The 15,510-nt window shown below is 37.2% G+C and overlaps 1 protein-coding gene across 2 annotated transcripts in view; it reads left to right on the top strand.

Annotated features, from left to right (window-relative positions):
• The window catches only part of BLTP3B (bridge-like lipid transfer protein family member 3B), a 106,409-nt gene that overhangs the window by 10,277 nt on the left and 80,622 nt on the right, over positions 1–15,510 (top strand). Inside the window, exon 2 of one of the 2 annotated variants that reach the window (XM_077772309.1) lies at positions 1,799–1,929. The exons of the other annotated variant lie outside the window; for it this stretch is intronic. The gene's annotated coding sequence lies outside the window, so the exon portion shown is untranslated. The remainder of the gene's footprint in view (positions 1–1,798; positions 1,930–15,510) is intronic. 2 annotated transcript variants of the gene reach the window in all.

The following is a 15,510-nucleotide window of genomic DNA, read 5'->3' on the forward strand; positions in this document are numbered from 1 at the left end:
TTTCTACGAATGCTTAAAGAGGATCTGTTAGATATATAAATAAAATTAAGAATCTAGAAATGCCTTCTGAAAACAGTATGGTAGATGAGTAAATAGAAATCAAGAGAAAATGTAAGACTTAAGAGAGAGGCACAAAGTACTATGTGCAACTTTAATGGAAGTATAGACATTGAGACAGAGGTGGTCTAAGTCCAGAGAAACTTGTAAAGAGATAATGAAATAAAAGCATATAGAGAACAGCATATCATATGTGATATAAAATGGAGAGTTATTAAACCTGTTTGCTTGGACAGTGGCATGCATACCAAGAGAGTATTTAAAGCAATCATTTAGAAAAGTTAAGGATACTTTAGACCTTAGAAATTTGACTGCAATTTTTCCTCATTGTTTTCCACTACTACACTTTTTTCCCTTTTTTGTTTTTCACCCATCTTTTGTTGTCTTACTTACTGCAGCCAGATTGTCTACATTCCTTCCTGACAGGTCATTCTCTTGTGCTTCATTTTACATGTACATCTTACATAGGCAGCTTTAACTAGGCTAATCTTCCCTGGTTGTCTTCATTTTTTAACTCCTTTAGGTCTTAAACAATATTGTTTTTTCTTAAAAATTTTTTTAATGTTTTATTTATTCTTGAGAGAGAGATAGAGACAGCATGAGCAGGGGAGGTTCAGAGAGAGAGGGAGACATAGAATCTGGAGACGGGCTCCAGGCTCTGAGCTAGCTGTCAGCACAGAGCCCGGTGCGGGGTTCGAACTCATGAACCATGAGATCATGACCTGAGCTGAAGTCGGACGCTCAACCGACTGAGTCACCTAGGCGCCCCAGTATATTGTTTTATTACAACCGAAGTTTTATGTTTTTAGTTCTGTAGATTGTCATAGCTCTCTGTTTATTTTAAATTAAAAAAAATTTTTTTTTAAAGTAGACTCCATGCCTAACAAAGGCTTGACCTCAGGAATTGCATGTAGGTGCCCTCTAGATTGTCCAATCTTTAAGAGCAGAGTCACCCTGATAGACTGAATTCTGAAGGCAGTGATTGTACTTCTCTTATTCGCTGTTGTTCCGTTAGCCTCTGCCACAGTACTATTGTACATAGTAGTTGTTTAGAAACATTTTCAGCTGACTGGAGAAGAGATTTATGTTACTTTGGCCTTCTTGGAATACATAGGATATATTGGTTGTCCTGAATTCATTTTTGGAGATGACTCATACCCCAAAAATTTAAATTAAAAGCTTTTTTCTGATAAATACTATAGTTCTCTAATTTGCTTTCTAGTACATAATAGATATAATTTATTGCCAGATCTCTCTTTGGCTTGTGAGTTACTTTTCATAGCTAACTTTACTCTTTAGTATTCTCCATTAAGTGAATTGAGGATTACAGTTTTAAATGAGTTTTTTGGGCAGTTAAACTAATTTGATAATTTATATTTGTAAATCACTGGTCTTTTAGAGTGTTTGTCCTAATTGGTTTCATTTGATGTTGAATTATACAGCTCAGTCTTTGTATCACTTTTGTACATCAGAGTGACCTCATTTTTGTTAATTAATATTTTTAATATAAAAAATAAAAAATTTATTAGAATAGTAGTAATACCACTGGTGGAGAGAAAGAAGGAAATCATAAGTGGTTAATTTATCTTAGAATTTAAGCAGTGGTATTATTCCAGTGTGAAATACAACTGTATTTTTTAAAAGTGCGTCACAGCTAAATATTTTTATCATATCATTCCTTTCCTCTTCCTTCCCTTAAATTTGCTCCCTCCTATGTCCCCTGTGTACCCATTCCCTACAGCGACCCCTGCTGGCTGTGGTGGAGATTGGTGTGCTGTGAATTTCCTAATCAAGGAATCTAAGAAACCCTGGCAACTGACTGCTTGCTTTCACCAGGAATAGGGACCTTTTGTCTGAATTTCCTGCCCTCAGGTAATACCTCTATTCCCCATCATTTTGGGTTTCTTTTTCTTTCTTTTTATAAATGCAAGCACTTGTTATGCCCCACATAAAGATACTTTGAGGATATTTTCTAATTCTTACTGTATTAATCATACTGATTTTTCTTTTTCCTCCCCTCCACCTACCTCCCCCCACACTTTGTAGCTACAGGCTCATGCAATTCCTCTCAGAATGTCTTTTCTAATATATAAGGTTAGGCAATGCACTTAAGAGTTATAACCAAATCTTTCTGTTGTTAAAAGAGAGTTTTATAACTTATAATCAGCTATTTGGAAATAGCAATTAGGATTTGATCTAGTCTTTCATGGGTAAGATTTCATAGTCTAATGTAATTAATGAGATAGGAAGCCTCTTTTGATAAAGAGAATGTTTTCATCACTTCGTATCGAAGAACTTGAGAGTTTATTTTGTGTACTTAATGATAATTATAATCTTTATCAAACAGGTTGAAGTAAGTCTTAGGAACAGCAGTGAAAATGGAATTCATTTCTGAAGAATGTAAGGGCTTGTCTCCCCATTCATTCCTTCCCTTCTCCCCTACCCCTTTTAAAAATTCATTATCACGAAAGTATGTTGTAAAACCAGATACATGGAAATGGCACTGAATTTCTTTCAAGTTGGACTCAGTGAAAAACCTAGAAACTTATATCATTGAATGCTTCTAGTGCCTGGGAAATTTAACCACAGAAATAATTTGAACCTATTTTAAAAGTCTAGTAAGAAATTGGTAATTAAAGATTAACCATTGGTTGGGGCTCCTGGTTGGCTCAGTTAGTAGAGCATGTGATTTTTGATCTTAGAGTTGTGAGTTTGAACCCCATGGTAGATGTAGAGATTACTTAAAAACAAACAAAAAAATCCTTGGGTCACCTAGCTGGCTCGGTTGGTTAAATGTCCCACTTCTGCTGAGGTCATGATCTCCTGGTTATGAGTTTGAGCCCCACGGCAGGCACTGTACTGACAGTTCAGAGCCTGGAGCCTGCTTCAGGTTCTGTCCCTCTCTGCCCCTCCCCTGCTCGCTCGCTCTTTCTCTCTCTTTCAAAGTAAATAAACATTTTTAAAAAATCCTTAAAAAAGATTAACCGTAAGCCGAATTGCACAACTCATTACCTAGTTATCCTAGGAGTAATGTGACATTTGATAAACTTATTGGCCGTATGTTGGCAACTGTAGAGATATGATCAATTAAGTATTGTTTTCTAATATTCTTGTTTGCCTTTATTCTATGCTATCATATGGGTATCTGGATCTAAACCAAAATTGCCAAAGGAAAGATGTCGGGCTTTAATGTTAGGTAGACCTTTAGGGAAACTTTTGTGATTATCTCTAGGATAGTGATAGTTCACGATGTTATTTATAAAGGTATTCAAAGAGGATTCTGATTTTGTATATATTTCGAGTAAATCCCTTGGAACCTTTGTTCCTGAAGTATAGTCATAGCTGTAGCCCTTTGCTTTTTTTAATAATGATTTTTTTTAAGTTTATTTATTTTGAGAGAGAGAACCCACGAGAACAGGGGAAGGGCAGAGAGAGAGGGAGAGAGAATTCCAGGGAGACTCCACGCTGTCAGTGCAGAGCCCAACATGGGACTTGAACTCGCAAATCTTTTGATTTTTTAATGTTTATTTATTTTTGAGAGAGAGAGACAGAGCACAAGCCGGGGAGCATGAGAGAGGGTGACACAGAATCTGAAGCAGTCTCCAGGCTCTGAGTTGTCAGCACAGAGCCCAATGCAGGACTCTAGCTCATGAACAGTGAGATCATGACTAGAGCCAAAGTCGGAGCTTAACTGACTGAGCCAGAGGTGTCCCTCCATCTGATGACCCCAGCTGAAGTCAAGAATCAGACATTTAAGGGGCGCCTGGGTGGCTCGGTTGGTTAGGCGTCCGACTTCGGCTCAGGTCATGATCTCACGGTTCGTGGGTTCGAGCCCCGCGTCGGGCTCTGTGCTGACAGCCAGCTCAGAGCCTGGNATATGCCCCCTTTGCTTTTCTTAGGTTACACTTCCTTAACATATCTTTTTTTGGCCTGATTTGTGCTTAGTTTATTGAAGATGAGGTGTTATGATTTATACCACATTGTTTATTCAAGTCACCTACCAAACTTTATTTCTTTTTTCTTTCTGTCTTCTCATTTTAATCATTTATGATCCTTTTTATTTAAATAACTCTTGAACTTACCTTCCTTATCCTGAACCTAGAACATAATAGACTAATTGGCACAAAGTAGGTATCAGTAAGACTTGGATATCTCTGTTGTTATGACCCAGAATTAACTCATCATTTCTTGCATTACTCTTGTAAATAAGTATTCTCATTTCCTTCTGGTCTCATACTTCTTTTATTCCATACTTGGCACTGTTTATTAGAGATATCTTTCCAAAACACTAATTTTATTGTTTAATTTCTTGTTAAACATTTTAAAAATATCTGAATTCTAGTTAGTTAACATGTAGAGCAATTTTGATTTCAGAAGCAGAATTCACTGATTCATCACTTATATATAACACCCAGTGCTCATCACAACATGTGCCCTCCTTAATACCCATCACCCATCTTGCCCATCCATTCCCCACCTGCTTCTCCTCATCACCGCTCAGTTTATTCTCAATCCTTAAGAGTCTCTTATAGTTTGTTAACCCCTCTTTTTTTGTCCCCTTCCCATATGTTCATCTGTTTTGTTTCTTAAATTCCACATATGAGTAAAATCAAATGGTATTTGTCTTTCTCTGATTGACTTATTTCGCTTAGCATAGTACACTCTAGCTCCATTCCTATCCTTGGAAATGGCAAGATTTTGTTCTTTTTTTTTCCCCCAATGTTTGTTTATTTTTGAAGGGGGGAAGGGGAGAGAGAGAGCGAGAGAGAGAAAGAGAGAAAATGAAAATCCCAAGCAGGCTCTATACTGTACTTTGGCATGATCTCACAAACTGGGAGATCATGACATGAGGCAAAATCAAGAGTTGGACCCTCTACCTCCCCAAGATTTCATTCTTTTTGATGATTAGTGTTCTTTTTTTTTTTAATGTTTTGTTTATTTCAGAGAGAGAGAGAGACAGCATGAGCAGGGGAGGGTCAGAGAGAGGGAGACACAGAATCCAAAACAGGCTCCCGGCTCTGAGCTAGCTGTCAGCACAGAGCCCGATGCGGGCTTGAACCCATGAACCATGAGATCATGACCTGAGCCTGACCTGAGCTGAAGTCAGACGCTTAACTGACTGAGCCACCCAGGCGCCCCATGATGATTAATGTTTTATCATACACACACACCATGCCTTCTTTATCCATCAGTTGATGGATATTTGGGCTCTTGCCATAGTCAGGCTATTGTTATTAATGCTGCTATAAACATTAGGGGGCATGTACCCCTTCAAATCTGTATTTTTGTATCTTGGGTAAATACCTAGTAGTGTAATTGCTGGGCTGTAGGGTAGTTCTATTTTAGCTTTTAGGGGAACCTCCATACTGTTTTTTAGAGTGACTACACCAGTTTGCATTCCCACCAACAGTGCAAGAGGGTTCTGCTTTCTCCGCATCCTTGCCAACATCTGTTGTTTCTTGTATTGTTAATGTTAGCAATTCTGGCAGGTGTGAGGTGGTATCTCATTGTGGCTTTGATTTGTATTTCCCTGATAATGAGTGATGTTGAGCATCTTTTCAGTGTTTTTCTTTGGAAAAGTGTCTTTTCATGTCTTCTGCTCATTTCTTCCTTGGATCATTTGGGTTTTTTGGGTCTTGTGTTTGAGTTTTTATAGGTTTTGGATACTAACCTTTACCAGAATGTCACTTGCAAATATATTCTTCCATTCTGGAGGCTGCCTTTTAGTTTTATTGATTGTTTTTTTTACTGTGCAGAAACTTTTTGTCTTGATGAAGTCCCAATGGTTTGTTTTTGCTTTTGTTTCTCTTGCCTCTGGTGATTTGTTTAGTAAGAAGTTGCTGTGGACAATGTCAAAGAGGTTACTGCCTGTGTTCTCCTATAGGATTTACTGGTTTCCTGGCTCACATTTAGGTCTTCCATCCATTTTGAATATATTTTATTTTATTTAAAAAATTTTTAATGTTTATTTTTGAGAGAAAGAGCATGAGGGGAGAGGGACAGAGAGAGGGAAACACAGAATCTGAAGCAAGCTCCAGACTCTGAGCTGTCTGTGCGGAGCCTGACATGGGACTCAGACTCATGAACTGTGAGATCACGACCTGAGCGGAAGTCGGACGCTTAACCAACTGAGCCGCTCAGGTACCCCTTGAATTTATTTTTGTGTACGGTCTGAGTGGTCCAGGTTAATTTTTCCGCATGTCGCTGTCCAGTTTTCCCAACAGCATTTGTTGAAGAGACTGTCTTTTTTCCATTGGATATTCTTTCCTGCTTTGTTGAAGAATAGTTGACCATATAGTTGTGGGTCTATTTCTGGGTTTTCTATTCCATTTATCTATGTGTCTGTTTCTGTGCCAGTACCATACTGTCTTGATAACTACAGCTTTGTAATGTAGCTTGAAATCCAGAATCATGATTTCTCCAGTTCTGTTTTTGTTTTTCAGAATTGTTTTGGCTATTCAGGGTCTTTTTTGGTTCTATGCAGATTTTAGGTTTGTTCTGGCTCTGTGAAGAATGCTGTTGGTATTTTGATAGGGATTACATTAAATGTGTAGATTGTTTTGGGAGTATAGACATTTTAATGTTTGTTCTTCCAATCCATGATCATGGAATGTTTTTCCATTTCTTAGTGTTCTCTTTAATTTCTTTCCTGAGTGTTCTATAGCTTTGAAGATACAGATATTTTACCTCTTTGGTTAGGTTTATCGCAGGGTATCTTATTGTTTATTTCTATATCCTTTGTTTCTGCTCTAGTCTTTATAATGTCCCTTCTTCTGATGCTTTATGCTTTATTTGCTGTTCCTTTTCTAGTTCCTTTATTTGTAAGGTCAGTTTGTGTATTTGAGACTTCTTGCCTGTATTCCCATATACTTCCCTCTTAGGACTGCCTTTGCTGCATCCCAGAGGTTTTGGACCGTCTTGTTTTCATTTTCATTTGCTTCCATCTATTTTTTATTTCTTTTTTAATTTCCTGGTTAACCCATTGCCTCTTTAGTAATATGTTCTTTAATCCCCATGTATTTATGGTCTTTCCAATTTTTTTCTTGTGGTTGAGTTCGAGTTTCATAGTGTTGTAGTCTGAAAATATGTATGGTATGAGCTCAATCTTTTTGTACTTGTTGTGACCCAGGATGTGATCTTTTCTGGAGAATGTTCCATATGCATTTGAAAAGAATGTGTATTCTGCTTTAGGATGAAGTGTTCTGAACATATCTGTGAAGTCCATCTGGTCCGATGTGTTATTCAAAGCCATTATTTCCCTGTTGATTTTCTGCTTAGATGATCTGTCCATTGCTGTAAGTGGGGTGTTAAAGCCCCCTACTATTATTGTATTGTTAACAATGAGTTTCTTTATGTTTGTTATTAATTGATTTATATATTTGGGTGCTTCAAGTTGGGGGCATAAATATTTACAATCATTAGATCTTGATGGATAGACCCCTTAATTATGATGTAATGTATTTTTTCATCTCTTGTTATAGTCATTGGTTTGAAATCTCATTTTTCTGATATAAGCATGGCTATTCCAGCTTTCCTTTGATATCCATTATCATGATAGATGGTTCCTCATCTCCTCAATTTCCATGTGCAGGTATCTTTGGATCTAAAATGAGACTTGTCTTTCTGTTTTGTGAGAGTAAATTCATCTTTTTCTTGAGAGCCTGCATTACTGATGCTAAATAAACAAACATGTACTTGATAAATGTTTCACTTCTATTAAAAAAAAGTTATATGTGTTTGCAAAAAAAAAATAAATAAATAAAATGAGTCTTGTAGGGGTGCCTGGGTAGCTCAGTCGGTTAAGTGTCTGAATTCGACTCAGGTCATAATCTCCTGATACATGAGTTCAAGTCCTGCATCAGGCTCTGTGCTGACAGCTCTTGGAGCCTCGAACCTGCTTCAGATTCTGTGTCTCCCTCTCTCTTTGTCCCTCCCCCACTTGCACCCTGTCTGTCTCTTTCTCTCTCAAAAATAAATAAGTTTTGGGGCGCCTGGGTGGCTCAGTTGGTTAAGCGTCTGACTTCGGCTTAGGTCATGATCTCACAGTTTGTGGGTTCGAGCCCCACATCGGGCTCTGTGCTGACAGCTAGCTCAGAGCCTGGAGCCTCCTTCGGGTTCTGTATCTCCCTCTCTCTCTGACCCTCCCCTGCTCACGCTGTCTCTCTCTCTCTCTCAGAAATAAATAAAAAACATTTAAAAAAAAATAAATAAGGTTTTTAAAACAATAAATAAAATGAGTTTTGTAGGCAGCGTATAATGGATCTTTTTTTTTATTCATTCTGATACTGTACGTCTTTTGATTGGAACATTTAGTAATTTACATTCAGAGTGATTGTTTAAAGATATGAATTTAGTGCCATTGTGTTACCTGTAAAGTTGGTTCTTTTGATGTTCTCTGTTTCTTTCTAGTTTTTGTTCCTTTTTTCTTTTTTTGTTCCTTTCTAGTTTTCCCCCCAACTCAAAGTGTCCCCCTTAAAGTCCCCCTTAATATTTCTTGCAGGGCTGGTTTAGTGGTCATGAACTCTTTTAGGTTTTTTTTTGTTGTTGTTGTTGTTGTTGTTGTTTTTTGGTCTGGGAAACTCTTTATCTCTCTTTCTGTTCTGAATGACAGCCTTGTTGGATAAGGTATTCTTGGCTGCATATTATATCCCTTCAGCAGTTGAGTATATCCTGCCTTTCTCTTCTGGCCTGCCGAGTTTCTGTGGACAGATCTGGTGCTAACCTGATCTGTCTTCCCTGTAGGTGAAGGACTTATTTTTCCCTTGTTGCTGTCCGTATTTCTTCCTTCTCTGTATTTTATGAATTTGACTGTATGATATGCCTTGGCCAGCTTTTGTTGAATTTAATGGGAGTTCTCTGTGCTCTTGGATTTTGATGTCTCTCCCCAGATTATGGAAGTTTTCAGCTATAATTTGTTCAAATAAACCTTCTCCTTCTCTCTCTCTTCATCTTCTGGGACTCTTCTGGTACAAATATTTATTATGTTTTCATAAGTTGCTGAGTTCCCAATGTCTGTCTCTGTAATCTATTACCTTTGTTTCTCTTTTATTTCCAGCTTCATTATTTACCATAATTTTATCTATATCACTGATTCATTCCTCTGCTTCATCCATTTTTGTTCTCGTGGCATCCATTCAGGTTTGCATCTCGGTTATAACATTTTTAATTGACTAGATTTTAGTTCTTTTATGTCTGCAGTAAAGGATTCTCTAGCATCTTCTATGCTCTTTTCAAGCCCAGCTAGAATCCTTATAATTGTTGTTTTATTCTAGTTGGAGCATCTTACTTATATTTCTACTGATTAAATCCTTGGCTGTCATTTCTTCCTGTTTTTTCTTTTGTGGTGAATTCTTCTGTCTTGTCATTTTGGGGGTCAAAAAAATAAAATGAAAAATAAGATAAATTTAAAAGTTAAAAAAGAATAAAGAAAGCTAGATCCTGGATGTGTTTTGGTCTTGTTAAGAGAAGCTTGATAGGAAAAAAAAATCCAAAAAGATTTAAAAATTTAAACTAATTAAAAATAAAGTTAAAATTCTTCTTTCTGTATCAAAAACAAAAACAAAAACAAAACAAACCCAAAGGAAGCTAGATCCAGTTTCTCCAAGAGCTGATGCTTTGCAGCACTCTATGATCAGTAGACTTGGTGCTTCTGAGAGGCTTGTGCTGGTCATCTGTGGGAGGGGCCTGCTGCTCTGATTCTCTGGTGCACTTGCCCTAGAGGAGATGGCATTTGCTGAGTGCAGGGGGCCAGGGCTTAGTGTAAGTGGCTCTGGTCTTCATTTGGTGGTCCTGTTTTTGTCTCACTGAGGTCCATCACTGCTGGTGGGCGAGGGGTGAATATTGCTTCGCCCTACTCTCTCATCTTTGGGTAAAGAAGCCCATGCCAGATACTCCCTAGGAAGCCTTCATAGATGAACAAAAATTGCCCCCCTGTGTCCCTGGCCTCTGTTAGATCTCTGCCCTCTCCCTGTCTTTGAGGTGCCAACCTGCCAGCACTCCTATGTTTTATATCCTGTGCAGCTGGGTTTCAAAACTATACTTCAGTGAATCCAGTGTAGCAGACCCACGCCGTTCCTCTGGGGGATGGTTTTGCTGCACTTTAACCTGTGCTGGTTTGTCCCAGAAAACAGTTGTGCAACTGCACACTATTTGGATTTTATGGTAAATTGCAAAACACAGCCAGCGCCAGGGTTTGCTGCTCTCAACCACTGTCTTTGTTCCTATGCCAGTGAATGGGGTAGCTTGATGGTGCCAGCAGGGTCCTTTGCCTGCGGACAGCCTGTATCACCTCTACCAAATGCAGTCTAAGCAGGGGAACTGCTACTCCCCTTGCACTCAAGAGGTCTGAGACTGCCTGGCCAGCTTCTAGGGCTCCACCCTCTTTTCTCCCGAGCAGTGCCAGTGCCAGGTGTGATCCTGGCAATGGCACTAACTTCCCAAACTTCAGACTCTGCAGTTGACTGTTTATAAAAGTTGATAGTATTTAAACCCTCCTCTTTTTTCCAGTCAGTAGTTTTGGGGAACAGTTTTCTTGTGCAGGTCCCTGTGTGTGTTTTAACTTTTTTTTTTTTTTTTTTTTTAATCTTTTCTCTCTCATTCTCTCTCACACTTCTCTCTGTGATCTGGGTGCTCTCTTCTTTGCTGGAACTTTGGCATTTTTCTCCCCCAAATCAACTCTGCTGCACCTACCTTCCATTGGTGTTTTCTGCTTGTAGCTTTGTTCTTTAAGACCTCTGATTGATTTCTTGGGTGTTCAGAATGATTTGATATTTATCTAGCTGTATTTGAGGTAGAAGGCAAGCTTAGGGTCTCCCTACTCCTCCACAGTCTTAACTCTTCTCAAAATCTTCATTTTTTAATTGAAATATAATTGACACACAATATCCCATTAGTTTCAGGTCTACATCATGGTGAAATTTTTATACTGTACGTTATAAAACAATCTCCACAATAAGTAAAGTTACCATCTGTCACCGTACAAAATTGTCACAATATTGTTGGCTATAGTACTTATGGTGTACATTACGTCCCCATAGCTTACTTATGTTGTAACTGGAAATATGTACCTCTTAAACCCCTTCACCTATTTTGCCCATTCCCCAACCCTTCTCCAGTCTGCTTGCTTGCTTCCTACATCTGTGAGTCTCTTTCTTTTTTGTTTGTTCATTTGCTTTGCTTTTTAGATTACACATATAAGTGAAATTCAATGGTATTTGACTTTGAGTTACTTCTTGTAACATAAAACCTAGGTCCATCCATGTTTTAAATGTCAAGATTCCATTCTTCTTTATCGCTGAGTAATATTCCATTGTGTGTATATACTACATCTTATTTTTCCATTCATCTATTGATGGACAGTTAGATTGCTTTCTTACCTTGGCTATTGTAAATAGTGCTGCGGTGAACATAGATATGCATATATGTCTTTGAATTGGTGGTTGTTGGTTTTTTTTGGATAACCTAGGAGTATAATTGATGGATCGTGTAGTAGTTCTAATTTTAATTTTTTGAGGTGCCTCCATATTGCTTTACATAATGGCTGTACCACTTTACATTCCTACCAACAGTTTGTGAAGGTTTCTTTTTCTTCACATCCTTGCCAATACCTGTTATTTTTTTTTGTCTTTTTGATAACAGCTAATCTGACTGGCATGAGGTGGTATCTTCTTGTGCTTTTGATTTGCATTTCCCTGATGATTAGTGATATTGAGCATCTTTTCATATGTCAGTTGGCCACTTGTATGCCTTCCTTAGGAGAATATTTATTCAAATCCTTTCTTCATTTTTAAATAGGGTTTTTAAAACATATATGTATTAAGTTGTGTAAGTTAATATTTTGGATATTAATCCCTTATCAGATATATAATTTGTAAATGTCTTCCATTCAGTTAGGTTGTTTTTTATTTTGTTTATGGTTTCTTCTGCTGTGCAGAAGCTGGTAGCTTGATATGATTTTTAGCTTTTGTTCTTACCTGAGAAGACTGGCTCAAAAAAATGTGGGTAAGACCAATATTAAAGGGCTTATCTATTTTTTCCCTTGGGATTTCGTGGTTTCTGCCCTCACATTCAAGTCCTTAATTCATTTTGAGTTTGTTTTCTGTGGTCCAGTTTGATTTTTTTGCATGTGGCTGTCCAGTTTTCCCAGTACCATTTATTTTTTAATTTTTATTTATTTTTTTATTTTTTTATTTCTAGGAGAGAGAGAGAGACAGCATGAGCAGGGGAGGGTCAGAGAGAGAGGGAGACACAGACTCTGAAACAGGCTCCAGGCTCTGAGCTGGCAGTCAGCACAGAGCCCACACGGGGCTCGAACCCACGAACCGCGAGATCATGACCTAAGCAAAAGTCGGACGCTTAACCGACTAAGCCACCCAGGCGCCCCCCCAGTACCATTTATTGAAGAGACTATTTTTCCCCATTTTATATTCTTGCTTTCTTTCTCATAGATAAATTGAACATGTAATGTGTGGGTTTTTTAATTTCTGAGCTCTGTTTTCTGTTCCACTGATATATGCCAGTACCATACTGTTTTGATTACTACAGCTGTGTAGTATTTGAAGTTAGAAAGCGTGATAATCTGCAGCTTTGTTTTCTCTAAAGATTGCTTTGACTGTTCAGGGTCTTTTCATGGATATATGCAAGTTTTGGGATTCTTTGTTTTGGTTGTGTGAAAAATGCAATTGGTGTTTTGATGGGGATTGCATTGAATCTGTAGATTTCTTTGGGTAATATGGACATTTTAACAGTATTAATTCTTTCATTCCCTGAGCACAGAATATCTTTCCATTTGTTTTTGCTGTCTTTAATTTCTTTCATCAAGGTCTTACAGAATATACTATATGTCTTTCACTCCCTGATAAAATTTATTCCTAGATATTCTTTTTGGTATACTTGTAAGTGGGATTGTTTTCTTAATTTCTTTCTGATAGGTCATTATTAGTACAACCTACTTCTGTATGTTAATTTTTATTTATTAGTTGGTACCAGTAGTTTTTTTGTGTGGAATCTTTCATGTTTTCTATGTATTGTTTTATGTCATTTACAAATTAACAATTGTATTTCTTCCTTTCCAATTCTTCTTGACTAACTGCTATGGCTAGGACTTCCATACTATTTTGAATAAAAGTGAGAATGGACATCATTGTCTTGCGCTTGATCTTAGAGGAAAACTCTTCAGCTTTTCACTTTTGAGTATGATGCTACCTGTGGATTTGTCAGAGAGCCTATATTATGTTGAGGGGTAGATTTCTTCTATACCCACTTTAGTGAGGGTTTTTATCACAAATAGATGTTGAATTTTGTCAAATGCTTTTTCTGCATCTATTTAGAGATCATATGATTTTTATCTTTTGTTTTGTTATGTAGTGTATAAGGTATTGGTAGAAAATTTGTAATGGCCTATGTTCAAGCTTTTTTAAAAATAAATTTGTTTATAATAGAATTTTTTGTTCAAACAAATTTTTAAAAAGAACCTAACTACATAAAATAGGCAAAAGTAGGGCTCCTTGTTAACAGAACAAAGATCAGGTTAGTTCATAAATTATCTTTTAGTAATTTAGTTGAATCAGTAACTGGGGTAATCAGCTATTATATTTTTTTCCCTTTCTTATTTGTTCTCCCAGCTATGTTGAATCATGAGCAGTCTCCTTAGGAGCACTGTGGGAACAATACTGATGTATAGGATGAAATTCATATTCCTCAGCATTGGATACAAGAGTCCTTCGTGATCTGGCTTCAGTCCATCTTTCAAAGGCATGCTATTTCTTCACAAACTGCCTGATGACTTATACTTCAACCATGTCTACTCTGTGTGATCCTATAACCATGAACATGTAGTTGGCTGTGCCTAAAATGTCCTCCTTTCCCCTATTCACCTGGAAGAACCTTTACTCTTAAGAAACATAGCTCAAGTTCTTCTCTGTGAAGCCTTCCCAAAACAGTATTTTTAGCAAATGATTACCACTTCTCTTGTACCTCCATCTTATTCTATTTTCATTTTTATTGTAACGTCTGTCACATACAGTGTTTGGCATGTAGTAAAACTGTAATGGACTACCATGACTTGCTTACGTGCTTATGTGTAATAACAAACTGTGAGGTTTTTGAAAGTTGTCATTATGTCTTATTTGCCTAAGGCACATAAGAGCCTAATCATTGCTCAGTTTTATTCCATGAAAGATACATGTCTAGTTGTGTCAGTTCTTCCAGTGTTTCAACAAAATTAGGAAACCCAGAGTTTAATATAAAGTCTGCTAATTGCAATTGGGTAACATGGGGATACATGTTGGTTTGTTTTTTTTCCCCCTTGAGTAAATGCCTAGGAGTAAATGGTTGGGTTATAGATGGGTACGTAAGTAAGTTTTTAAGGAACTGGTGAACAGCTTTCCAAAGGGTACATTTTATGTTCTCACCAGCAAGAATGTAAGATGAGAATTCCAGTTGCTCCACATCTTCAACAATACTCATTATTGTCAGTCTTCTTAATTTTCTCATTTTAGTGTTAAGTAATGATATGTTACTGTGGTTTTTAATTTGCAATTCCCAATTGACTGGCTGTATTGTACATCTTTTCATCTGCTTATCTTCCATCTATATGTCTTCTTTGGTTTGAGGGTCTGTTTAAATCTTTTGTCTATTTTATTAATGAGTTTTCTTAGTCTTGAGTTGCAGGATTTTTTTTATGTACTGTAGATACAAGTCCTTTTTCAAACACATTTCATAAATAGTTTCTCCCTCTCTGTGGCTTCTCCTTTAGTAACAGTGTTTTTGATGGATGGGGTTTTTAATTTTGATAAAATGTAATGTATTGGTTTTTCAGTTTTATGATCTGTGCATGTTTTTGTTACATTAAAGAAATCTTTGCCAGGCCCAAGATCACCAAGATTTTCTACTTTATTTATTTTATAGCAGCTTCATAGATTCAGTTCTTAGATTTTGGTCTGTGATCTGGTTATATTTAAATGTTTCTTTATTGTGTGATGTATCAAGTTTCTTTTCTTTTTTTTTTCCTTTTGGCAGTGACTATACAGTTGTTCTAACACAGTTTATTAAAAATACTTTTTCTTGGGGTGCCTGAGTGGCTCAGTCGGTTAAGCCGCCGACTTCGGTTGAGGTCATCATCTCATGGTTCATGAATTCGAGCCCCGCGATGGGCTTTGTGCTGACAGCTCAGAGCCTGGAGCTTGCTTCAGATTCTGTGTCTCCCTCTCTTTCTGCACCTCCCCTGCTCACATACTTTCTCTGTCTCTCAAAAATAAATAAGCATTAAAATTTTTTTTTTAATTAAAAAAATAAAAATACTTTTTCTCATTGATTTGCTTTTGCACGTTTGTTGAAAATCCCCTTGCTATAAATTTGGTTCTATTTCAGGACTCTCTATTTTGTTCTGTTGTTCATTTGTCTGTCTTTAGCAGACATTTGTCTGTCTTTAATCTCAGACCATCTTAAATACTG

The sequence above is a fragment of the Crocuta crocuta genome, unplaced genomic scaffold (genome assembly GCF_008692635.1).
Source record: "Crocuta crocuta isolate KB4526 unplaced genomic scaffold, BGI_CrCroc_1.0 scaffold216, whole genome shotgun sequence".
NCBI classification, from domain to species: Eukaryota; Metazoa; Chordata; class Mammalia; order Carnivora; family Hyaenidae; genus Crocuta; species Crocuta crocuta.